Source organism: Echinops telfairi, unplaced genomic scaffold, assembly GCF_000313985.2.
Source record: "Echinops telfairi isolate 266 unplaced genomic scaffold, ASM31398v2 ScPeMD7_20;HRSCAF=75, whole genome shotgun sequence".
Classification (NCBI taxonomy): domain Eukaryota; kingdom Metazoa; phylum Chordata; class Mammalia; order Afrosoricida; family Tenrecidae; genus Echinops; species Echinops telfairi.
This window is the reverse complement of record NW_022103917.1, coordinates 14,344,865-14,372,636: the sequence shown is the minus strand read 5'-3', so window position 1 is coordinate 14,372,636 and position 27,772 is coordinate 14,344,865. Positions and strand designations below refer to the sequence as shown.

Below are 27,772 nucleotides of genomic sequence, written 5' to 3'. Positions count from 1 at the left end.
ACTGGTTACAAAGTTGGAGACTGACTGGAAGATCAGCAATTGGCAACCACCACTCACTCCTTGGGAGAAAGACTGGGCTTTTTACTCCTGTAAAGTTACAGGCTCATAACCCCCAGGGGCAGTTCTACCTTGTCCTGTAGGGTCACTATGAGTCGGCAGCAACTTGATGGCAGTGACTTAGACGTTTTTTATAGCTCCCTGCCAGACCTGTGCTAGGAACTCTACATGCGCTTTTCATTTAATTTTCCTCGTTTCCTCTCCTCGGGAGAAGTTTGGTTAGATTTTTTTCCTTTTAATATTTATAAGATTTCACCAAAATTACTATCTGCCCTGGCATTTCCCCACCCTGTGAAAAGTTTCATTACACTGTTGATATTGTTACATGGTTAGAAGATTCCTCACATTTTCTGTTTGTTCTAGTATTTCCCACCTGAATCTTCAGTTATTGGCTTAAAGCTCATCATAATACCTTATTGCTATTTTAATGTCTGCAGTGTGCCTCATAAAGGAGCCCTGATGATTCAGTGGTTAAAGTATTTAGCCATTAACCCAAAGGTTGGCAATTCAAACACATTAGCCAGCCTTTCTGCAAAAGAACGGTGTAATAATTTGTTTCAATAGAGATTGATTTTTGAAACCCCATCTGGGCAGTTCTATCCGGTAAATTGTATTACTATGTGTCAGGATCAACAGAAACAGGTTCTGTTTGTATTGGGTTAGTATCTGTAGTGAGTATCAAGGGAAATTTCCATTATATTTTAATTCTATTTTTCCATGGACTTTTTGAAGGTCCCTCATATTTGTATGAAATGTAATAGAAGGAATAATAGTATATGAGTTACAAGATAAATTTACCAATTCCAAACAAAATTAGTGTCAATTCTATATCATATAATAATACATAATGTTTTATCAATGTGATTATCTTGATTGATCACAGAATGTTTCTGGCTCGTTTTTCTGTAAAATCATGTATTAGTCTCAAAATTTATATTTTTTGCCAACTTAATTTTCAATTCATATAACAGAAAGTGATGCCTATTTATAGGCAGTGACAACATTAGGATAATTTTCTGGTAAGTTATTTTTGGAATATGAATTTTTATGAGGCCTAGAGCTGATGATTCTCACAGAACAACAAAAAAACAGATTTAACTTTCTTACAAATTCACTTTATATGCGTGAGTTTGATTTTAAATGCACACTTATACCATGGTGTGTTAGGCAGAATCCTGAAGATGGCACTAAAATGACATGCTCTAATTTCCCAGAACCTGTGATTACAGGATGAGCGCTCATTCTCAGGTCAGCCTAGTCTCATGCCACGAACCCCTTTCCATGAAGATCGTATTCTCTGACGAGGAGCAGCAGGAGCCCTGGAGGCACGAGGGTTACTCACTGGGCTGTGACCTACAAGAGCAGCAGTGTGAAACCACTAGCCACTCCATGGGAGAAAGGCAGGGCTTTCTTCCTCTTGCCTTGAGGGTGAATGGTGGCCTGGAACAACGACATACTTTAATTTAATTTAATTTAATTCCCTCCATGCTTCATTCTGACATGTGTTAATCTGGTAGACAGGGTTCTGCTGTCAATGAATGTGTGGGAAGATTTGGCCTATCACCTATTTGCTTGTGTCAATAGTGTCTAGTCACTGTACAAGTCATCAATTCCTGTATTGTGGTTCATAGTCTATACTCAGCTAATTTCCTCATCTCGACAGTGTTCTGAATTCTATACCATTGGCCATCTAATGACAATATCAATACATAGTGATTATGCATTGGGCTGCTAACTGCATGGTCAGTAATTTGAAACCAGCACCTCAGGGGAAGGATGAGGCTTTCTACTCCTGTGAAGAATTGTGGGCTCAAAGACTCACAGGGCCAGTTCTACCCTGCCCTATAGGTTCCATACAAGCCAGCGCTGATTGGTGACAGTGGAAGGGATGCCCCAGGGGATGATTGATCATGTTTTCTAACATAAAATGACAATGATGTCTCTGAGGTGAACCAGAGACATATAAAAAAACCATAGGTATTTGAATGGATTTGGGATTTGCACTTAATTCTAGCTCCAGTCTAAGAACAATTAGATGCTAGCTCTCAGGAAGAGATCACTGAAAATCTGAGTGCTATAGCAAAGTGTGGTGAAGAAACTAGATGGTGGCCAGCTATCAGAAAGAATCGCATCTGGGATCTAAAAGCCTTGTCTTCAGGGAAGCAGTCATCCAATTGAAGCTCCAACTAGTCCACTTGCAGAAGGCTATGAATGACAGTGGAAACTCAGCATCCATTTTCAGGGCCCACACATGGATCAAGCCACGGTGAAGGCCCTCTGGTTATAATTGAAGCATGTGGATAGTCCTGTTATCAAACAGAGATCATTGACTTTTGTGGTAGATGGATTTAGCGCAAAAGATAATATCTAAACTTTTGATCTCCCATTTAACCCATTGTAAAGCTGTTTCCGTTTTTCACTTGTTTAGCTTTTTAAATGAAGGAGAAATACACGTGGATGGAGTCCCTGGTGAGTCCCCTGTGACCATGGACCAGGGATGTGAATAGCCTTGCAGAATACATTGCAAAGTGGACTATTGTAGATGCAGTTAGGTTCAAATTTAGCACCCATTTGATCTCCCTTATGATCCACTTACATTTGTTCTGGTGTTTAGTATTTTTGGTTTTCTTTCCTATTGCAGTTTTTATCTGCTTTACTTTGTTATTATTGTTGGGTTTTGTTTGTTTCTTTGTTTTTAAATGTCTTTCTGTATACGAAATCCAGGATAGGCAAATCTATACCGACAGTGACAATATCAATGGGTCATCGGAGGGTGGCTGGGGAGGTTGGCGGAAATGGAGAGCTAATGACAATGAGAAGAGCAATGAAGAAGATGTTCTCCACCAGATGGTGGTGGTCTGGACAGGACTGAATTCTATGATATGTGAATGTGATGCCAAGGAAATTGTGGGGGGAGGGAGAGTTAATAATCTCAGAAACTCCTAGGGGCATTTCTACCTAAAGGGGTCCATCCTGTAGAGTCACTAAGAGACGTCATTGACTCGAGAGCAGTAAGTAGCAGAAGGAAATGTCAAACGGGTCCGAATCACATGGAGTCTTCTATACAGGGATCCTGCGGTCAGTTGTGATGTTGTCCGAGGGCCCAGGAGAGGGCATAGGAAATGATTTCTCCATTGTGAAGTTGTTTCCAAGTGGAAGCAAGTCACTAAGTCTTGCGCACACTCCATTTCTGGCAGAGGTGTTGGGTATAAATTATTTACAATCCTTTGGTAAGGAAGATTTGACTCTATCCATTTATTTATTCATTTGTGTGTTTAAATCCATGTCAACTGCTAAAAGTATTTTATACTGTGGCTTTTAATCCTTTACTGTTATTTTGTTCACACTTTTCCCAGCTTTGGCCATTGAGAACACGTTCAAGTTGGTGCTTGTGGCCCTTTGACAATTCCCACCTTTTTAACTTGTTTTTAGCACTCTCTTACTTTCTTCCTCATTCAATAAGAGGTCCGAAGGAGAACCGATGTATCTGTATTCTGGTATTGGCAATGGATTTTGAAAATACCATATACTGTCAAACGAACAAACAAATCTGTCTTGGAAGAAGTACAGCCGGAATGCTCCTTGGAAGCAAAGACTTAATCTCACGTACTTTGGACATGTTGTCAGGAAACGGGTCCCTGGAGAAATACATCACGCATGGTAAAGTGGAGATGCAGTGAAAAGGAAGCCACTGAAGGAGAGGGACTGACACAGAACCACAACTGTGAGGTCGCTGCCAGACGGCAGGTTTTCATTCTGTTGTACATAGCTAGGGTCCGTACGTGTGAGAACACACTTGATGGCACCTACTTTCTATACCATTTTTTTAAATAGTGAATTAGGCCCATTTACATTTATTGGTATGAGTGATGTGTTTAATATCAAGTTTGTTAAATTATTTTACTTTCACTGTGTGTCTGAACTCATAGTGACCCTATAGGGAAGATGAGGACTTCCCCTTATGGGTTTCAGAGACTATAACTCTTTATAGTCTCATCCTTCTGTGAAGGAGCAGCTGGTGGTTTTGAACTCCTGACCACCAGGGCTCCTGTGAGTCCAAATCCACTAGATGGCAGCGGGTTTGGATTTTTGATCTTAGCCAAAGCCTAAACCATTGTTGTTGAATTGGTTCTGACTTGTGGTGCCCCCCTGTGTTACATAGGAGAAGTGCTCTATAGGGTTTTCTTGGACGGTAATCTTTCTTTCCTTTTCTAAATCCTAAATTAAGGCATTCCAATTTAAGATATGCTTACTAATTTGTAAAGCATTACACTATCTTCTGCTTTGTTGTTGTTTGGGGTGTGTGGGGGTGACACCTTTTAATCACCGAACTGTTATTATTCAGATTTTCTGGTTCGGGGTCATAGTCCCTGTGAGGTCACTCCGAGTCAGAATCGATTCCATGGAAATGAGCTTTGTGTTGTGATTTTGTTTGAATACCAACAGCTACTTGTTCATGTTCTTTTCCCAACACATTTTATTAGGAACTAATCTAGACGACATACTCTTCCACAGTTCAATCTCATCAAGCAGCATTGTGCAATTGCTACCAAGCTCCGTTTCAAGACATTTTCTTCCTTCTTGAACACATCTTGATATCAGCTTCTGTCCTCCCCCCTCTCCCAGTCATTTTATTCTACTTGCTGTTTCTATCGGGTCATCAATCCTGGGTTTCAGATACCCCAAACCAGAAAAACACCTAACAAAGGCTCACGAAGGCCATCCACAGTGACAGAGTACACCAGAGATAAACCTCAATATGAAAACACACACACACACACACACACACACGGAAAATATTGAAAACCAGATAGAGCCGAAAGGAAGATCAAGTGAAACGGTTTTCATTGTTCAAGTCAGATTTATCCTTTTACTCTATAGTCATAGATCAAGTAATAAGGTATCAACCATTCAAGTCAAGGTTATCATTTAAATATATATATTTCATTGGCCATCAATAGCAATTCAGTAGCATGTAGAGCCTAATTAGGTTTGTGGGTTCAGGGGTATCATTTTGTTTTAGTGTAAAAATGTGCTTTTGGAGTGTGTGTGTGTGTGTATACTGGTCATGGTGTGTTTTCTGATCCTGTTATTCCTCTTTTGTTGCTTTTTTTCAGAAATCATTTTTCAAAACTTTTAATTATGAATTTGTTCAAGTTTACAGAGCAGCCATTGGTTTTACATTTAATAATTCATATACATTTTGTTTCACCAATTGATTGCAATCCCTTCCATGTAATATCACATATGTCACTTCACCCCTTTTTCCTGTTTCCACTTCTGTTTTTTTGCTAAAACTGTTGAACTTTGTCCTTAGGTACATGCTGAACCTTTTGATCTTAAATGGTTAATAATTCTAAGGTGTGCACAGCTCTCTAGTATTATTGTTTTCTGTATCATTTGACTGAAAATTCCGCCATGAAGGTGGATTAAATCCCAGACTAAGGACCATAGTTTTGTGGTTTCACCAGCCTCTATCTGCTCAATAAGCCTAGATTTTAATTTTTGTTCTGTATTTTTCTCCCACTATATTCAGGCCCTTCTAATGTGTTCCCTTTCAGAGCAATTGGTAGTGGTAGCCGGGTAGCATCTAGTTCTTCTGGTCTTGGTGTTCTGGAGGCTGATGTACTTGTGGTCCATTAGTTCGTTGGACTAATTCTTTCCAAATGCCTTTGATTTTCATCTGTCTTCTTCTTTCCTTTAGACGGGGAGAGACCAAAAGTTTCACCCTATATGACAGTTCAACAGCTTTTAAGAACTCAGCAGGAACCCCAGGAGGTACATAATTACTCAAGATCATATAAAAAGGAGCACAATTTAGGGTACCTTGAGGATGACAAAGATGCTGTTTCGATGTGGTGTAAATCAAAGTGCAACATTTTTTGGAAGAGGATTAGAGACATGTAAACACTGCCTTCAGAAATATATAGACCTAGATGAAGGATATGTCAAGAAATTAGTAACTTTGCATGTTGATATTCTTGTTCAATAAAGGTTTCTATTATTTTGTAGCAATACTCTTGGACTTACCTTCATACATTACACATGAGGGGGCTTCAGAAAGTTTGTAGAAACAAATGGAATTTAGAGATAATTTCCACAAATGTTTTGAAGCATATATATTACATATTCTCAACAGTTTCCTCCTTTGGGACATATTTTGTTGTTTGCTAGGTGATTTTGTGTTCTCTCATCCTTAGGATCCCTATAGGATTTGTAATCAACTTGCCCTCAGATTTGACTTCCAAAGCAAAGTCTGCTTGATTTGAATCTTAGCTAATCTGAATTGGCTAAAGATCTCTTAGTTGTACTGAAGGTATGAGTTATCACTGATGTTATTTTTTCACCTTTTTGGTACATTCATAATGCATCTGTATTATGTGTATTGTTGAAGGATGTATGGAGAAAATCTTAATTGGCCACTGTTTTTTATTAAATATAAACAGTCTTAATTTAATTGATAAATATTCCTCCAACATATTTATAATAAATTATTTCAGAAGAATCAAATTGTTTGTCCTGTAGAGCATCTAACACTTTGCACCACACTAGGAGGTACATACTTTCTTGTTCTTTTTTTATGTTAAGATTGATCAGTGATATCAGTAGCAGTCAGCTTAATCTCTCTCTGATGTTCCTGAAATGATTTTAGCTGTTATTGCTAATTATTACAATGATCTATTATTTCATTAAGAATTGCAAAATAGTGATGTTCTAATTCCATCAATTATTATTTATTAACTGGAAGTATTTTATAAAGAAAAATCTACCCCATTAGCTTTTTGATGAACTGAAAGTAAAGTTAACTCAGAACTCAGAGCTAGGAATAAAAATTTATTTCCTTTTCTTTTTCTGTGTTTAGAATGATGATTTGGTTCCACCAGAGGTGACCAATGAAATTTGTTTTGTGTTAATAGCACTATAACTACATGTGTTTAAATATTTTGTGTGCCTCAATATTTGCAGTTATTATTATTTTTTTATGTAAATCATTTTATTGGGGACTTGTACAACTCTTATCACAATCCATATATACATCCAAATTGCATCAAGCATATTTGTACAATTGTTGCCCCCATCATTCTCAAAACATTTGCTTTCCACTTGGACTCTTGGAATCAGCTCCTCATTTCCCCCCACCCTCTCTGCTCACCCCTCCCTCATGAACCCTTGATAGTTTATAAATTATTATTATTTGATCATATCTTACACTGCCCGATGTCTCCCTTCACCCATTTTTCTGTTGTCCGTCCCCCAGGGAGGAGGTTATATGTAGATCCTTGTAATTGGTTCCCTCTTTCTATCTTACCTTCCCTCCATCCTCCTAGTATCGCCACTCTCACCACTGGTCCTAAAGGGTTCATCTGTCCTGGATTCCCTGTGTTTCCAGTTCCTATCTGCACCAATGTAGAGCATCTGGTCTAACCAGGTTTGTAAGGCAGAATTGGGATCATGATAGTGGTGGGGAGTTGGGGAGGAAGCATTTAAGAACTAGAGGAAAGTTGTGTGTTTCATTGATGCTACACTGCACCCTGAGTGACTAGTCTCCTCCCCGCTACCCTTCTCAAAGGGCTATCCAGTTGCCTACAGATGGGCCTTGGGTCTCCCCCCCCCCTCCCCGCACTCATCCCCGCTCCAGAATTGGACTGTGCATTACAGACCTTACCATGATGCACCAAACCAGGAGGGCAACGTAACACGTGGAGGAATCCATATAAAGACTATAGGGCTGATCCCAACGAGAACCAGCCTGACCCCCACCATGGAAGGGTGTGCTGCTGAGAATGACAATAGACCTTCTGGTGGGGGAAAGGAACCAACCCACCATACTGAGATGGAAGTGGAAGCAAATGAAGGGGGGAGGAAGGGAGCGGAGCACACCCTGGCCCACCAAGCCCTGAGGACAATAGCCCCACTCAGAGCAGCCACTGCACAGGGAGGAGCATATGGCCGGCTCCACTATGAGATGCGACATCCCGCACTGATCCATAGCCCTACAGGGGACAACACTGGAGACACAGTGTTGGATGTGTGACCAAGCTGACACCACCATACCGAGGCAAAACAGTAAGGGCATGCAATAGAACAGCAAGGGGAGCAGAACAACGAAGTCCCGAGGAAGTATCAAAAATAGACTTTGGGGCCACGGCGTGGTACCCCATCAGACTCGACCAGAAAACACTCCTAAAGGTCAACAAACAGACATTGAACTATATACAGGCTTTTCTTTCTTTTTCTTCTTTTAGATTTTGTATGTCATTGGCTTTTTGTTGTTGTTGCTGCTATTGTTGCTTTGTTTTTCTGTGCCACTTTGTTTGGCACCTGCATATTATTATTTCTGCAGGTTTATCTAGATAAGATAAGCTGGATAGACAATGGGGAGAAGAAAACAAGGAGACTGATTGGTTTCGGGGGGACATGGGAGAGGGGGAGGTGGCAGAAAGGAAGTGGTGTTAAGCAACCCAGGGACAAGGGAACAATGAGTGAGTCATAACCAGTGGCAAGGAGGGGCTAGGAGGCTGTTAGGGAGTGATCAAGGGCAAAGTAACCAAGAGGAATTATTGAAACCCTGATGAAGGCTGAACATGATAGTGGGACAAGAGGAAAGCAAAAGGAAATAGAGGAAAAAAGTAAGAGGCAAAGGTCATACATAGAGGCCTAAATACAGAAATGTACATATGTAAATATATTTATACATGACAAGGGGGAAATAGATGTATGTGCATATATTTATAGGTTTAGTAGTAAGGTAGCAGATGGACATTGGGCATCCACTCAAGTATTCCCTCAATACAAGAACACTTTGCTCAATTAAATGGACATTCTATGATACCCACCTTCCCGACACAATCGCTGAAGACAAACCGGGTGCATGGGCACATGTGGTGAAGAAAGCTGATGGTACCCAGCTATCAAAAGATATAGCATCTGGGGTCTTAAAGGCTTGAAGGGAAACAAACGCCATCTAGCTGAGAAGCAACAAAGCCCACATGGAAGAAGCACACCAGTCTGTGTAATCACGAGGTGTTGAAGGGATCAGGTAGCAGACACGAAATAACAAAAATCATAATTGTGTACTCACCATCCCCATACAAAAGTTGTAAACAAATGTGTGCATAAGTAAGAGTGGGGAAGAAGGCTGATGGTGCCCAGCTATGGAGAGATACAGTGTCTGGGGTCTTAAAGGCTTGAAGGTAAACAAGGGGCCATCTAGCCCAGAAGCAACAAAGCCCACATGGAAGATGCACAGAGGTCGAAGGGACCAGGTATCAAGCACCAAAGAACAAAACATCATATCATCGTGAATGAGGCAGGAATTATTATTTTTAATGGCCAAGATGTTCCATCTTCCACTGCAATTCTTCTGGCTGAATTCCATGTTCTTTTGACAAAAACCTCACTGTTATCTTGATTGATTTCTTTTGTGACGAGATATTCTGAGTTCACTTAAATACTTCCTGTCATTGACCTGATATCATCCATTTCTTTCATGTGCCTTAATTATTTCTAAGGGGAAAGCACAGTCTGGGTACTGTGGTGGTTAGTTTACTACTGTGTTTTCATGTTTTCTATGCCTGAAGATATGAAATAAATATTTACAAAGAAGAAATTACATATTGAATTCATAATAACATTTGCAATTTAAATGTTTGTAGGGTTTTATTTATTTTGTATTTGTATTTCTTTTTTCAAATGTTATCAATCTTGGTTCCTAATGCCATTAAAAATTATTTTTCTTTTAAAAATTTATTTTGTTGATTGATTTGTTTGTTTATTACCGTTTTATAACAACACCAACATTTTAACTAACAACATGGCTATTGGAAACAAATTAAAGTTTCTTTACATTATTTTTGCTCTCAAAGTATATCCCATTATATATGTCTAGTCGAATTATTGTGTTTTGCATAATTTGAAATAATTCCTCTCTGTGAGGTAAAGGTTAGTCACTATGTCAATCTGTTAACAACCCCGGTCTCACAGGGTGCGGCCCAGGAGCAAAGACACACACTGGATGAAAGTGAAAGGGGAAAGCTTGACTTTGATTGATCAACAAGGAGCAAGCCGGGACTAGGGGCGCCAAGGCAAGAGCCAAAAAAGGGGGACTTAATAGTTTTATATGTGTGTACCAGAAAGATAACGGGGGGCGGGGGGGAGGATTATGAATATATAACAAATTTCATAGAAACGGTCATGAATATGCCTTAGGGTAGGGTGGGGTGGGGTGTCTTTGACAGGATACAGTTTATCCCTTGCTTTCAAATGTCTTCCGAATTGGTCTGGTGACATCTTTCTGGCTACTTTCGGTTCCTTGACCAAAGTACTTTCTCGTTCCAGGGTGACCTAAAGATTGTGACCGTCCTTTCTGCGCACGTTCACTGGTCCAGGTCTGGTCCTAGGCCAAGCTTGCTTGCTTCAGTTGGATACTTTCCTGGGAGGAACAGGCTCAAAAGAAGCAGGTTATCAGAAAGGAAAGCACAGGTTAATTATAGGCAATGGATGAATTTCACATTTTGTTTTTATATTTAGTATTTGCTTTGCTTCTTAAATTTACTTAATTAAAACAAAAATCTGAAACAGGACCTGGTTCTAAAGGTAAATTTACAAATAAAGATACATTGACATAAGTTAAACTTCTGTCTCTGTTATTTTTACCTGGTTCTCTTGCTTCTCTTATAGGCAGTCATTTTTATGATTTTGGTTTATCTTTTCCATCTAATTTTAAAATATAAATATGAATATACACAGGTGTATGTCCCTTAAAGTTGGGACCATGCCTGACTGCATATGCAGCCAAGGTCACTTAAGGCTTTTTAAAAAAGGAAAAGCAGCTCTCCTATTTATTATTCCCCCTCGTGTTTTTGTGTTTTGTCCCCCCACCCCTTGTGGTTTTAAAGATCCCAACTCCAGACTCTTTGGCATTGGATTCCAAGTGGCATATAAGCAGATGAGGCCGAGGACATGGCTGTAGGCATGCACTCCTGGACTTGGTTCAGCAGGCAGGCAGGTGGGAAGCAGTGGCAGCAGGGCCTACTCAGATCACAGCTGCTCATGCTGCTCAAGGAAGTGGAATAGTAGGGGCTAGGCACAGTCTACTCCCTCCCTCTTCTCTTCTTATTCCCTGTTGCTCCATTACTGCCAAGAAATATGCAAGAGAAAAATGGAGCTTCTGTTAAAATGAGTTTCTTGAAGGATCCAAATGATCCAGGATCAGGCAACTCCTTATAAGGACTCACCAAAGTACTCCAGGGAAGGGAACATTTCCGACCTTAAATGCCGAGGAACCAGGAATATACAAGGGAAAATTCCAATAAGTGGACATTTACAAAATCAAGCTTTCACAGAAGCAAGAGCCTTTAAACGTTATTTTGCCCACTGTAAAGTTTGAGTTAACCGCTTATTTGATGAGGATTTCTAGGGCCAGCCCCAGTGAAAGTTCTTCCTGGGAGCATGCTGTGAAAGGAAGGAGGAAGAGAGAAAGGGGACTACAGGTCTCCAGAGGAATGTTGGCGAGATGACTTTTGAAAGTCAACTGAGCGTCAGCGGTAAGCAGAATAAAGTAGATGCCAGACTCTACCTTTGACAGAAGCTTCTCCTGATACCAAGTATCAAGTTCTTGAGAGCCGACACCACCCTCTCAGCCATGGCTGCCACCAGTTCCACTAGCCTCTACCAGCAGCGTTGGCAGCAGCAGCAACAGCAGAGACAGTAGTGAAAAATCAACTGGAACTTGGCTTCCACAAAGTCTTACTATGGTGTTCATCCAATGTCCAAATCACATGACAATCTATTTCAAAGGACATACCATGAACAGTAAGTGAGTTGTTGTTGGGTGCCATAAAATCGGTTCGGACCCACAGCAGCTCTGTACCCAACAGAAGGAAGCACCACCCAGTCCTTTGCCATCCTCACAATTGCTCCTAGGCTTGGGCCCATTGTTGCAGCCACTGTGTCAATCCATTTCCTTGAGAGCCTTCCTTTTGATTTTTTTGCTGCTCCTCTACCCGTCCTTCTCCAGGGACGGGTCTCTCCTGACAACAGTAAGTGATGCATACCTGTACTAAGATTCCCCCTCTTTACCACATAAAAGGTAGCATGTGCTACACATTATTCTGCACTCTTTGTTTGTTTGAACTCAACAGTAGATCTTGGAGGTCACTCAACTAGAGTGGACAAACATACTTCAGAGATGTTGTGCGCTTGGTTCGAGGCCACCACAAGAAAGTGAATATCACATTCAACTAAGTCACACACACTTTTTTTGATTCCCAATGCATAGATGTTATATTTACACTGTACTGTAGTCTGGTCTGTGTGCAGGAGCCTTAGGAAAACATGTGAAACATTGTGGAAACTACCAAACTATGAGACAGAGACATGAAGTGAGGACACGCACATACTCACTGCCATTGAGTCAGGTCGCACGAGTGTGGGCACATGCTTGTTGGAAAACGGGCTCCAGTAGACTTGCTCAACACAGGGCTGACCTCCACCTTCCCAGTGTAAAAACTGCAATTCTCTGCAAAGGGCAATAAGGCCAAGTGCAATACCAGGAGGTCTGCCTGTATAGAATGAGTATTCCTGCCTTTTTTTCCCCTACCTGCAGAATTCTTCCAGATGGCTAAATGTGTTATTCAATCAGTCGCTAAAGTGCAGAAGTGTGTCGAAGGTTTGGCCTGTGAGGCATACATGCCCAGGGTGTACTTGGAGGAAGGTGCCACAGAGCAGTCTCCATCATCCTGGTATGACTCAGGTATGGTAGACATCCAGAGGCACAGCAACAGCACGGAGGAGCACTTGGCACTTGCCCCTAGGTGAAAGTCCCAAGGAACACCAGATGAGGTGCAGATGACTTTCTGAGGTGCCACCACTATGAAAGGCAGAGACAGCAGGACAAGACTGGAGCGGCCGTGGTTCTGTTGATGCATCGCCCCTGTGACCATCTATTCCCCTTTGAATTGGCCAGGGGTGGGCAGGCAAAGTACAACTTAGTGCTTTTTCTGAATGATTGTTACCCTTGCTGCGCCTCGGCTAAAGTGGGACTTTAATAAGTGTAGTGCCACACATCAGGCCTGGAAACATAGAAGCCATGACATCAAGGAAAAGTGTCAGTTCCAAATTATGGGCATTTATTGATTCAGAGAGAAAATTGCCCAAATGCCAAGGACACCATTTCAACACTTATCTGTTGACTGGGAAGAATGAATTGCGTCCTCAGCCTAAAACTGAAGGGAATTAATGTCAAGGGGAGAAAATGATAACCAATAAAAGACGGCGACGCCTCAGTTCATTCTCTCCCTGGCCTCTAGTTGATTTGGACTCATAGTGACCCTATAGGACAGAAGAGAATTGCCCCTGAGTCACTGTAGGTTTCTAAGACTGAGCATCTTTACAGCAGTGGAAAGCTTGATATTTCTCCTGCGGAGCAGCTAGAGGTTTCGAACTGCTGACCTGTCAGCAGCCCAAGGTCACCATGCACACTACACCATAACCTGAGATTCACCCAGCAGATTCTGTGCGAAGCTCCCGTTTTGATCGGACGTTTTTGGGGGACGACATCGTTGTAAGACTAAGGCAGGTGTATTAGTAACTAGGAAAATTTGTCCGTAGCTATTCACTGATCACAGAAATATGTTTAGACAGGATTTATTTGGAATAAATTTGTTTGGTGGAACTGCAAGATAAGCATTAGAATGCAAACACAAGATTGGCGGTTCTTACCCATCAGCCACCTTGAGGCAGATAGATGAGACTGCTCCCATTAATAATTACAGCCTCTGAAATATTATGAGTTGAAATTAACTCCATGGTAGTGGTTTTTGTGTGAATTGGAACCCTAGAAGCAATACTTTTTGCCTTGCCTTTCTGTGCGTGTGTTTAAATCAGAAGATAATTTCCATCTAGCTATGAGAAAGAAAGAAAAAAAGACAACTAATACAGGAGATTTGATGAAGTGGTCCTGGCACTGCTAAGTCTTCTACTAGACCTCCCATTTGTCATTGAATTCCATCTTCATAAGTACATTTACAGGTAGGCCTGGCAGACATTTTTTTCCCCACGGGAGGAATGAGAATATTTAGATATCTTAAATCGCTTCTACAAGCTCATGAAGATATCTAGTGAAAATAATTTCTATTCCTCCCCCATAATTCTTTCCATGTCACCAGAAGTTGTGTTATTTTTGTCAGGTGCCTTTGAGTCGGTTCTGACTCATAATACCTCATAGTGCAACAGAATAAACACCTCCCAGTCCTGTGCCATCCTCATAATTGTTTTTATATCTGAACCACTTGTAGATATTTGGTCAATCCTGTGTTGTCATGGAACTTCTTTTTTGCTGACCTTTTACTTTATGAGGCATGATGTCCTTCTCTGGGGACTGGTCTCTCCAGATAATGAAACAAAGTATGTGAGATGAGGTCTCACCAACCTCCCTTCAAAAGAGAATCCTGGATGCATCAAATCTTCAAGGGTCTTCCTCACTGATTGTCCAACTTACACAAGCAGAAGATGTAGTACCCAATGATGTAAATACTATTATTACTTCTGAGGAAAACTGAGAGCCCAGAGGCTGAATAACTTGGCTAAAGTCACAGAGATAGGAAGTAACTGAGGCAAGATTCAAATCTAGGCAGTCTAGTTCTATACCATTAGCCTATGTCACCTCAATGCTTCAAAGACTGCAAAGTGCTAAAAATAAGAAATGTGATGGAATGATTGGGATGGGGAGCAACCTTGGAATTGTTTATATTGAATTATCAAATCAGGACACTCTGCACAGGTAATACTTGAGCTGTGAACTAAAGGACGAGTGGAGAGTCCACTTTATGAGGAGTTAGTGAAAATATACTTCACACAGAAAAGAACATGCACATGTTCAAGGAGCAAAAAGAAATCTGAATGACTTTATTGTATTAAGTAAGAAGGGATGCTGCTTCAGAGTTCAAGTTCGGGCAGGAAGCAGATTTTCCAGTACTCTGAGGAAATCTGTGAAACAAAAAGTACTTTCAATATCCTTTGCTGGTGCCACAATTTAATTACATTGATTCTTCTGCAGTATTTTTTCATGTAATTAATTTTTAATTGTGCCGGAAATATACACAAAAATCGTCCAATTCAACAAGTTTTACATGTATAATTCAGTGCCATTAATTACACTCTTTGTGTAGTACAGCCATTATTGATATCCTTTTCCAAATTATTCTTCCAGCTTTAACATAAACTAAATGCTTTGTAAGCAAAAACTCTTCCTCCTTCACACACGGTAACCATTGGTCATGTCTGGTTTCTTTTCTTTTTCTTTTTAGTTTTCTTGATATACTATTCATATATCAAACACTTCCATAGTTTAATCACTTTTTAAAAGAGTTGTACATGCATCATCACAATCAGTTCTGGGGCTTCCTCCCTGCTCACACAATCAGTGTTTGCTCCACAATTCCCCTCTCCACCTCCTGTGTCTAATAAAGCACTGCATCAGTTATTGTCTCTATGCATCCACTCTTTCTGTTTCATATACTGGGAAACTTAACAGAAACAACAACAAAACCAAAACAGAAAGAAGAAATAATAGTAGTATAAAGATAAAAATAAATAAAAAGAAAGAAAAGACCACCAACAATATTTAAAAGCCAGGGAAGAAGTTTCTGTCATGGAACAAGTGAGAAATATTTGAGCCTAGAGCAAATTCAGGCTGGGCCAAGAGGGAGGTAAAAAATACCAGGAAAGGTGTGTACCAGGGTTGCTTCCTCTGGCTATAATCTGTCTGCTGAGCAAATCATCAGAGAAGTTGAATTATATGAAGAAAAATACAGCATCAGGACCAGAGGAAGGTTTATTAAACAAGCTACAATATGCAGATGACACCGCCTTGCTTGCTGTAAGTGGGGAGGGCTTAAGCACTTGCTGATGAAAATCAAAGATTGTAATGTAACCTTCCATATGGGTTACAATTCAATGTAAAGTAAACCCAAATCCTCATAACTGGACCTGTAGGCAACATCATGATAAACAGAGGAAAGACTGAAGGTGTTAAGGATTTCCTCTTTCTTGGATTCACAGTCAGTGTTCATGGATGCAGAAGTCAAGAGATCCAAAGATGCATTGCATTGGGTAGATCTGCTGCACAAGAACTCTTTACAGCAGCGGTTCTCAACCTGTGGGTTGCGACCCCTTTTGGGGTTCGAAAGATGCTTTTACAGGGGTTGCTCAATTCATAATAGTAGCAAAATTATAGTGATGAAGTAGCAACGAAAATAATTTTATGGTTGGGGGGTGGTCACCACAACATGAGGAACTGTATGAAAGGGTCGTGGCATTAGGAAGGTTGAGAACCATTGAGTATGGAAAAGCAAGGATATTATTTTGAGGAGTAAGGTGCGTCTGACCCAAGCCATGGTATTTTCAATCACCTCATAATGCAAGTGAAAGTTCAACATTTATATGGAAGACCAAAAAAGAAAATGCATTTGAATGATGGTGCTAGAGGATATACAAAATACCATGGACTACTAAAGGAGCAAAGAAATCATTAAAGAACTAGAGGAAAGTTGTAAAGGTTTTTTAAATCATTTTATTGAGGGCTCATACAACTCTTATCACAATCCATCCATCCAACCATTGTGTCAAGCATATTTGTACATTTGTTGCCATCATCATTCTCAAAACATTTGCTTTCTACTTGAGCCCTTGGTATCAGCTCCTCATTTTCCCCCTCCCTCACCACCCCCTTCCGTCATGAACCATTGATAATTGATAAATTATTATTATTTTTTCATGTCTTACACTGTATGACATCTTCCTTCACCCATTTTTCTGTTGTCTGTACCCCACGGAGGGGAGTTAGATGTAGATCCTTGTGATTGGTTCCCCCTTTCCACCCCACCTTCCCTTCACTCTCCTGGTATCGCCACTCTCACCACTGGTCCTGAGGGGTCCATCTGTTCTGGAATCCCTGTGTCCAGTTCTGGTCTGTACCAGTGTACATCCTCTGGTCTAGCCTGATGTGTAAGTTAGTCGGGAGGGGGGAACATTAAAGAACTAGAGGAAAGTTGTATGTTTCATCGTTGCTACACTGCACCCTGACTGGCTCGTCTCCTCCCTGAAACCCTTCTCTAAGGGGTTGGCCAATTGCCAACAGATGGGCTTTGGGTCCCTACTCCACACTCCCCCTCATTCACAATGATATGATTTTTTGTTCTTTGATTTCTGATACCTGATCCCATTGACACCTCGTGATCACACAGGCTGGTGCTTCTTCCATGTGGGCTTTGTTGCGCCTCAACTCGATGACTGCTTGTTTATCTTCAAGCCTTTAAGGCCCCAAATGCTGTATCTTTTGATAGCCGGGCACCATCATCTTTCTTCACCACATTTGCTTATGTACCTGCTTTGTCTTCAGCGATCGTGTTGGGAAGGTGAGCATCATGAAATGTCAGTTTAATAGAACAAAGTGTTCATGCATTGAAGGAGTACTTTAGTGGAGGCCCAATGTCCATCTGCTACCTTAATACTGAACCTATAAATATATGTACATAGATCTATTTCCCTATAGTCATATATAAATATATTTATATATGTACATGCCTGTATTTAGACCTCTATAAATGCCCTTTGCCTCCTAGTTCTTTCCTCTATCTCCTTTTACTTTCCTCTTGTCCCACTATCATGCTCAGCCTTCATTTGGGCTTCAATAATTCCTATTATTTACATTGCCCTTGATCAAGCCCTACTAGGCTTCATACACCCTCCTGCTCACCAATTTTGCATCACTTGTTGTTCCCTTGTCCTTGGTTTGTTAACAGCCACTTCATTTCCCCTGCCTCCCCTTCTCCCATGCCCCCACACCAGAACAGTGGGCCCAGTTGTTTTCTCATCCAGATTGTTTATCCCACCTATATTATCTAGATAGACCTGCAGAGATAATAATATGCACAAAAACAAGGTAGAGCAATACAAAGCAACAAACGAAAAGGAAACAACAACAAGAAGAAGAAGAAAACAATGATAAAAAGAAAAGAAAAGCCTATAAATAGTTCAAGGTCAGTTTTTTTACCTTTAGGAATGTTTTCCATTTGAATCAGATGTGGTGCCATGCCCTGGCCCCAAAGTCTATTTTTGGTATTCCCTTGGGACGTCCTTGCTCTGCTCCCTTTGCTGTGTTTTGCCTCGGTGTGGTGGCGGTGGTGGGGTCAGATGGGGCACAATTCCTGCACTGTGTCTTCAGCGTTGTCCCCTGTAGTGCTATGGATCAGTGAGGGATGTCATGTCTCATAGCGAGGCCAGTCCTATGGTCCTCTCTGAGCATTGGCTGCTCTGAGCAGGGATATCGTCCTCAAGGCTTGGTGGGCCAGGATGTGCTCCACTCTCTCTTTCTTCCCCTTCAATTGCTTCTGTGTACTCTGATGAGACATGTCCCTCTCCCTGAGCTGTAGCTTCAGTGCTGTTCTCTGAAGTAAATTCTTCTGGGAGGAGGGGCGGCTGTCCATAGTTGGGATTGCAGCCGGCCCCTCAGAGCAGCTCTAGTGTAGTTCCCTGCTTCATGCCAGTATGTTGCATTCACATCTTGGAGTACCAGGTGCAAAGTTGTATGTTTAATCTATGCTACACTGCAACCTGACTGGGTTGTCCCTGACACCCTTCTGTATGGGGATGCCCAGTTGCCTACAATTGGGCTTTGGGTCCCCACTCTGCACTCCCCCTCATTCACAGTGATATGACTCTTTGATCTTAAATGCTTCCTCCCCCCCACTATCATGATCCCAATTCTACCTCACAAATCCGACTAGACCAGAGAATGTACACTGGTACAGATCTGAGGTGGAGACACAGAGAATCCACGACAGATAAACCCCTCAGGACCAATAATGAGAGTACCCATATCAGGAGGGGAAGGGGAAGGTGGGTGGAGAACGGAGGCACCAATCACAATGATCTACATATAACCCCCTCCCTGGGAGATGGACAACAGAAAAGTGGGTGAAGGGAGAGGTCAGGCATGTAAGACAAGAGAAAGTAACAATAATGTACAAATGATAAAGGGTTCGTGATAGAGAGTAGGGGAGGGAGGGGGAAAATGAGGAGCTGATACCAAGGGCTCAGGTTGAAAGAACATGTTTTGAAAATGATGATGGCAACAAATGTGCTTGTCACAATGGATGCATGTATGGATTGTGATAAGTGTTGTATGAATGCCCAATGAAATGATTTTAAAAAAAAGAACAAACAAATTTATCTGGGAAGTACAGCCAGAGTGCTCTTTAGAGGCAAGGATGGGAGAGACTTTGGACATGTTGTCAGGTGAAAACCGTTCCTGGGGAAGGACATCCAGCATGGTCAAGCAGAAGGGCGGCAAAAGAGAGGTAGACCTTCAACAAGAGGGGTTGACACAGTGGCTGCATCGATGGGCTCAGACATGAGAGGATGGCACAGAAATGGGAAAGCTTTTGTTCTGTTGTACCTAGGGTCATTTTGAGTTTGAATCAGCTTGAGGGGACCTAACAACAACAATGACGACAACAACATTAATAAGGAAGAATTGCCAGGATTCTACAGAGATTCTGTTTCTGTAGTTCTTGTGTGGGCCTTAGGAATCTGTACTTTTGCCTAGAACCACAAGTGATTCCAATCCTCTTCCGGGTTTCTTGTTAAGCCCTCCCTCCCACATGCCCATAACCATGTAATGCTTTATAGAGCACCAGCCACCCCACCAGGTATGGGGAGGTAGGTAGATAGTCAGGCCGGTCCTCACTTAAGATCACATCCTATGCCTCCCACAACTTGCTGACTTCACTAGGATTGAGCTTTGCAGTCACAATGCAAGAGCCAGCTTTCTTCCTCATTCTCATGTCACCAATTGTTACAGCCATACTATTCACAACTGAACATAGCTCCTAGCTCTCCCCCACCAATCCCTATACATGCTTCGTTTCTCCAGATTCACTTTACTACCCTCTATGTAACTAATTGGCTCAGATATATGACTGTCTCACCAGGGGCCTTGGAAACAGCTCTTGCCTTCAGCTCTCAATGCTTTTATAGAAAACAGTCGGTGGCAGCTGTGCCCCCCAAATGTTTCCATCTTCTCTCCCTTCTTGCTTCTCATTCTTTGGTACTATCCAGGAGTGACAGGCATTATGGGAGCACTCTCTGTTTGCCGCTTTGAGTCCTTCCAATATAATATGTTGGACATTGTTGTATACACTTTATTCAAAAGGCAAATTAGTTTTGCTTGGTGAACACACCCTAATAGGGTTCCCAGAGGGAATTCTAATACCAGTGCATGGAATTAAGAATCAGCCAACAGATGCGGTGAGGAGCATAATGGGGAGGGTGGCAGCCAAGGCCATATCTCCTAGTCTGCATCATCCATAGGACTGACAGGCTGGATCTGGGGAAAGCAATCAAGCTCCCAGTGGAAAAGGTAGGATCAGGTGGCAGAAGGAAGTCATGTTTTTTCACATTTACCTTGTAAATTTCTACTCTCATTTTCAGACTATGAAAAGAACCACACTGAACCTGGTTGTTTGGGTTGTTTATTTCGGGGGCATGGGGAGAATATTTTCCCCACAGGTTCCATGAGTTCACGTTCTGAGACCCATGCGTCTACCCTAGATAACTCAGCCCAATAATCTCCAGCCAGTGGGCTGAGGACTCCTTATGGAAAGTAATCTGAGAATGCACCTATGTGAATGTTGCATAGCTTTATAATTGGGGAACCTAAACATTTTGAGAAACCTTTTTGAGGACCTTCTTTCAGAAAATTATTGAAGTCTCATTACTTATTTTCCCTCTCTCTCTACAATTATTCTTTTGATGATCTCACCCAGTCTCCTAAATTTACTGTTTTAACACCCTTTCCGCCGCTTCCTACCAGACCCTTTACATCCACAGCCTTCTCCATCTTAAATACTTTAGGTTATCCTCAGCACTCTTCTTTCTCTCACCTCTTACATCCAATCTCTCAGCAAAGTCTCTGACTTTGACCTTCAAAGAACTCTTTCTCTGCTATACTTCCCAAATACTCTCTAAAAAAGGCTATTCTTAACCACTAGGTTATTTTTTAATTGAAATTTTCAAAATAATTGTAGATTCACATGCAGTTGTAAAAATTAACAGAGAACCCCACTGACACTTTACTCAGTTCTCAAAAAAAATCATTTGAAAATCTATATTATTATAACCAGGATTAAAAAACAAACGAACTAAACTAAAACCAAACGAACTGCTTTTGAGTCACTGTTGAGTCATAGTGACCCTATAGGAACTGCCACTGTGAGTAGAAAGCCCCATCTTTCTCCCAAGGACCAGCTGGTGATTTCGAATTGCTGACCTTGCAGTTAACAGTCCAAGGCATAACCACCACACCACCAGGGCTCCTTATTGACATATAATTCCTTGATTTTACTCAGGTTTCCACAGTTTTATTTGTACTTATTTTTGTTTGCATGTGTTAGCTTCTGTACTATTTTATCATGTATGTAGGTTTGTATATCCATCACTATGGTAGTTACATAATCTGGTGTCAACTTGTGAAGGGGTAGAGTCTAGCCTATCAATGAGGATGCAGCTTGATAACCTCATTTGGAGGAGCCACGGAGATAACTCACTGGAGGCCAGATACACTCACTCCCTGTGAGACATTACTGATGACGAACCTGATGGAACTAAGCTGATGCAGCCAGAGCCCTGGAGCTGGAGGAGCCACGTGGAGAACCACACCAGTGCTGAGATGCTTCCTCCGCCACTGAATCCACAAGACTTTCCACCCACTGGCCTGTGATCTTCCTGTATTCAGTTTCTTTGCATGTGTTTGTGAGTCTGAAGAGAAATTTATAGATTGGTATCGGACACATGGGCTAATATTGTATTTATGGACTGGATCTGGACAGGGCTGGCATGTTTTCTCAATATTCAATTGCTCTTGAATATAAAGCTCCTTCTTATACACACATGAGTGTCTATGAATCTGTTTCTCTAGTTTACCCACACTAACACAATCACCATAGTGAAGATACAGACCATATTCCAAGGATCCTTATTGTTGCCCTTTTATAGCCACAGCCCTCGTGTGGTACTGCTTTACCTACCACATGCTTACAGGCTAGCAATCATTAACTTGTTCTTGATTTCTAAATTGTTTTCATTTCAAATCTGTTTCATAAATGAGGGTTATGAACCTATGTGCAAGCAGTTTTTATTTATTCCTTTTTTAAATCTGTAGGTCTTTTTACTTGACTTAACACAGTAGCTAGAACTTCCAGTACTATTCTTACCTTATTAAGTGTGTTTCTTTCATTATTAAGTATGATGTTGTTCGGTGTTGTTGAGTTTGTTATACTCATAATGATCCCATATTGTTTTCTTGGCTGAATCTTTATGGAAACAGATAATCCAGTCTTTTCCCATGGAGCTGCTGAAAGGTTTTGCACAGGTCTTTTGTACAGGGAGTTTCTGACTCATCATCAGACTTAACATTTGAGTCATGAAGAACCACACTTATGACCATTTGTTATATATATGATATGTGATATTATATATATATTCTTATTACCATCACATCTTCCTGGGAGGAAGTTACAGGAAAATATATGCAGGGGGTATAACTAAGTTATGTGAACATCCCCCAAGAATGTGATCAGGATAATATGATGGAAGAGATTGGTGGAAAAATTAACCCTGTGGCAAGGATGCTGTATTTAGAACTTGGTATTCCAGATGTGAAACAGCTCATAAATTATGAACAAAGGGAATTTATAGATAAGAAGTTAATGGATTTTGAAGAGGAAAGAAATGCTGAAGGAGAGATTGATAATGATGAAGAGGAAAGAGAATTTGTCAAACACTTTTATAGTGAAAGAATTAGCTAGAGTTCTTTTTTTCCCTAAGTTAAATCAGGGGCTTCAGTTACTTGAAAAGAAGCACCCAAATGCTGATTGCTTTGCTAAAGATTTGAGAAGCAATGAAAGGTTACCACAAAGTATGATAGCAAGAGAGAAAATAAGGACCATCCAGACCGCTTTTACTAAATTTCTGGTGGTACGGTGATTATGCATTGGGCTGTGAACTTCAAGGTCAGCAATTCGAAATCATTAGTAATGGAAATTTTTATTATATATGTATTAAAATATATATGTAACTTTACATGGAATGTTTTCAACCCCTAGAAATAAAGATCAATTTTATAATACTGATAAAAAAAGGCAATAGCCAAGAAAACAACAACAAAAAATAACCCAAACCGCGTGTATTCAACCTAGGTTAAGTCAGCTCCTTTTTGCAGTTTTTGTTCAGTATGAATTGGTTTTGACTCACAGTGACCCCATGCACAAGAGAATAAATCTCTGCCGAGTCTTGTGCCGCCCTCACAATCATTACTATGTCGGAGGCCAGTGTTGCACCACCCACTGTGTCGGTCTGTCTCATTGAGGTCTTCCTCCTTTCCTTTGCCCCTCCAATTTACCAAGCATGATGTCCTTCTCCAGGAATTGGGCTCCACTGATAACATGTCTAAAATACCTGAGGAAAAGTCTTTCCATCTTCACTTCTATGGCATATTCTGGTTGGATGTCTTCCCAGACACATTTATTTGTTTTTGTGGCAGTCCTTTCAATAATATTCTTTGCCAGCACCATCATCCAAGTGCATCAATTCTTCTCCAGCCTTCCTTATTTATTGTCCAATTTTTACATGCACATGAGGTGATTGAAAATACCTTGGCTTGGGTCAGGTGCATCTTAGCCTTCAAATTGCAATCCCTGCTCTTCAACATTCTGAAGAGGTCTTGTGTGGATTTACTCAATGCAATGTGGACCAACATATAACATCATGATAAATGGAGAAAGGTTCAACATTATTAATGGAAATTTTTATTATATATGTATTAAAATATATATGTAACTTTACATGGAATGTTTTCAACATTGTTGAGGATTTAATCTTGCTTGGATCCACAATCAATGCTCACGAAAGCCACAAACAACACATTGCTGTATTCTTCTTCATAGAGTCCAGATTCTTGGATTATCTACTCAGTATACAGATTTAATAAGTATGTTGAAAGGCTACAACCCAGAGATGCATCTTTTCTAATTTTGAAACTATGCAGTATTTCCTTATTCTCTCAGAACACCTGCCTCTGGGTCCGTATCTGGGTTCAATGTGAGCACAATGAAGTGTTCTGGAAGTCCCAGTCTTCCCAGTGTTATCCATAGTTGTTATGATCCATATAGCTAGATGCCTTTGCCTAGTTGATAAAACAAAAGTAAACAGCTTTCTAGTATTCTTTACTCTCAGCAAATATCCATCTGATATCATCAACGATATCCCTTGGGACAAGTCCTCTTGTGAATCTGGCTTGAGTTTCTGGCAGATTGCCTGTCCGGCTGCAACTGTCCTCGAAGGATCTCCAGCAAAATGTTACTTTCATGTGATAGTAATGTTACTGTTGGATAATTTCCACTTTCTGTTACCTCACTTGTCTTTGAAAAGGGCACAAATATGGATCACCTTCAGTCTGTTGGCTAATGAGCTTGTTTTACAAATTTCTTGGCATAAGTGAGTGAGCGCTTGCAGTGCTTCATTGGCTAGTTCAGGGGTTCACAAACTGCGACTCTCAAACCCTATATGGCTGTTGTGATCCATAAATGTGGCTCTGAAGTAAAAGTGAAAAGTTTAAAGGATTTTATTCAAACAATGGTGATTTAATTTGCTCGTAAAAGCGTATTCATGGCTCTCTAATGATTTTTAAATTATTGTGAAGGACAAGATTGATTCTTCTGTCGCAAAAGTTTGCAGACCCCTGGGCCAGTTGAACATTTTCAATGGGTATCCCATCAATTGCTGGGGCCTTGTTTTTACCTAATGCCTTCAATGTAGTTTAGGCTTCTGCCTTCAGTACCACTGATTCTTGATCAAATGCTACCCCTTGAAATGGCTGAGTGTCACCACTTCTTTTAAGTACAGTGACTTTGTGTGTTCCTTCCATCCTCTGTTGATGGGTCCTGCATTGTTTAATGGACTCTGACAATATTTCAACTCAAGGCTTGAGTTTATTCTCCAGTTCTTTCAAGTCGATATATGTGTGGGCAATGTTTTTCTTTTGGGCTTTCTAACTCTACGTTTTTTGAAAGTTCATTATCATACTCTGCTTTGTTTTCTTGAAGGTCCCTTTGAAATTTTCTGTTAAGCCTTTTAACTTCCTCATTTTCCCCATTTGCTTTAGCTACCCTATAATCAAAAGCAAATGTCAGAGTCTCTACTGACATCCACTTTGATCTGTTCTTTTTTCCTCTTATTAATAACCTTCTGTTTTCTTCATGTGTGGAATTCCTGATATCTCACAGCTGGCCAGGTCTCCTGTCCTTAGTGTTTTCATTCAATCATCAAAGAGAACATTTCAAAAAACCAATGTACATCTGAGTTATTGAAACTCTCTGATAAATCAGGGACTACATATAAGTGTCCTTTACCAAATATGCATAACATGTCAAAAGACATATTAGTCTATAGGTTGAGTCCTCTCAATTTCTATATTTTTGAGAGCTTTTATTACAAATAGCTGTTGAATTTTTTCAAATGCTGTTTTTCTGTTGATTTATATGGCCATATGATTTTTTTCATTTACAGCCTATTGGTATAGAAGACTATATCATTTGATGCTTGAATATTGAATTAGCCTTGCATATCTGAAAAAAATCCCACTAGTTCATGGTGCATATATATTTTTAGATTGTTGTATTCACTTTGCTAATATTTTGTTGAGAATTTTTGCATCTAATTAATAGTGATATTGGTCTTAATTTTCTTCTTTTGTGTAGTCATTTTCTTGTTTCAGGGCTGCATGAAATGAGCTGGAAAGGGTTTGATAGAATTCTTCAGTGACACACTCAATCATGAGATTTTTTTTACAGTAAGCTTAATTATCAATTCAAATTATTTCATGATTATGCTAAAATTCAGATAATCTATTTTATCTTGGTTGAAGTTTGATTGATTTATGTAAGCTGTCAAATCTATGTGTATAGAGTTCAAGTACCCTCAACTCCACTGCCATCGAATTCATATTAACCCTATAGGAAAGAGTAGGACTTTTTCCTACAGTGTTTGAAGCTGTAAATCTGCACAATAGGAGACAGCTTTATTTTGCCTCTCCAGCCCAACAGAGCTGCTGTCGGTTCAAACTGCTAGCCTTGTGGTTAGTAGCCCAATGCACAACCCACTATGCACACTACCAGAGCTCTATAGTTCATCTAGTATTCCCTGTAAATATTGACACAACCTGAAAGTGTCAAGAGAATAAGGGAAGGCTCAGAAGAACTCTTCTTTAGTTTCTTTTGATATTTACAGGACATTTGGTGACATTCCCTTTTGTATTCCAGATTTTTTGTTTGTTTGTCTCTGTAAGTCTTGCTACATGTTTGTCATTGTGGTAGTTATATAATCTGTTGTCAATTTGAGACTTGACTAAAAGGGTGGAGTTTAGCCTGTCAATCAGGTTGCAGCTTGATGACCTCATTTGGAGGTGCTAAGGAGAAAAATAACTAGCTGAAGGCGGAACACAGGCACATTCCCTGTGAGACATTCCTGTTGAGAAGACACATGGAGCTACGCTAGAGTCCTGGAGCTGAAGGAGCCACATGGAGTGCCCTGCCAGCGCTGAGATGCTTCCACTCCACTGACTCCTCAAGACTTGCCACCCACTGGCCTGTGATCTTCCTGCATTCGGAGTCTTTGCATATGTTGCGTGAATCTGAAGAGGAATTTACAGATTGGTATCGGACATATGGGCTAATATCTGATTATTGGACTTGATCTGGACTGGGTTGTGATGTTTTCTGAATATTCAATTGCTCTTATATATAAAGCTATTTCTTAAACACATATGAGTGTCTATGAATTTGTCTCTCTAGCCACCCAGACTAACACAGTCAGCTTCATTGACATTTTTAATGTACCAACTTTTTGTTTCATTGTTTTCAATTTCATTAATTTTGTTCTTGTGTTTATTGTTTTCTTTCTACTTTTTGCTTTGGATTTATTTCATTCATTCAGCTTCTTGAGGCAGGAACTTTGATTATTGATTTGAAGACATTTAATAATTTCTAGTGTGTTTGGTGCTATAAATCTCCCTGTAGTACTACCCTGTTTCCCCGAAAGTAAGGCATCTCCCGAAAATAAGACCTATTTACAGTTTTGCCTCTCACTGAAATATAAGGCATCCCCCTGGAAATAAGACCTCCCTGAAATAAGCGCCCCCCCCCAAGCTACCGTAACTCTGGACTCTGGACCGTAGCAGCAGGTGCTGCTGCACACCTCACTGTTGGCCACAGCACAGCTGGAACAGACAGGAAGTGTGAGGTCTCTTTTAATAAAATAATAAAACAATAAATGCGTACCATATTCTTCTTTATGGAAAAATAAGACATCCCCTGAAAATAAGACCTAGCGCATCTTTGGGAGGAAAAAATAATATAAGACACTGCCTTATTTGGGGAGAAACAGGGTATTTATCTGCTTCCCATAAAGTTTGATATGTCGTACATATTCCTATTTTTATTCAGTTCAGTTTTTTAAAAAACATTTTATTAGGGGCTCATACAACTGTTATCACAATCCATACACACATCAATTGTGTAAATCGTATTTGTACATCATTCTCAAAACATTTTCTCTCCACTTAAACCCCCGACATTAGGTCCTCATTTTTCCCCTCCCT

At 40.5% G+C, this 27,772-nt stretch overlaps 1 pseudogene; it reads left to right on the top strand.

The window, feature by feature from the left end:
• The first annotated feature begins 11,572 nt into the window (after positions 1-11,572).
• The window catches only part of LOC101654776, a 55,200-nt pseudogene continuing 39,000 nt past the window's right edge, over positions 11,573-27,772 (top strand).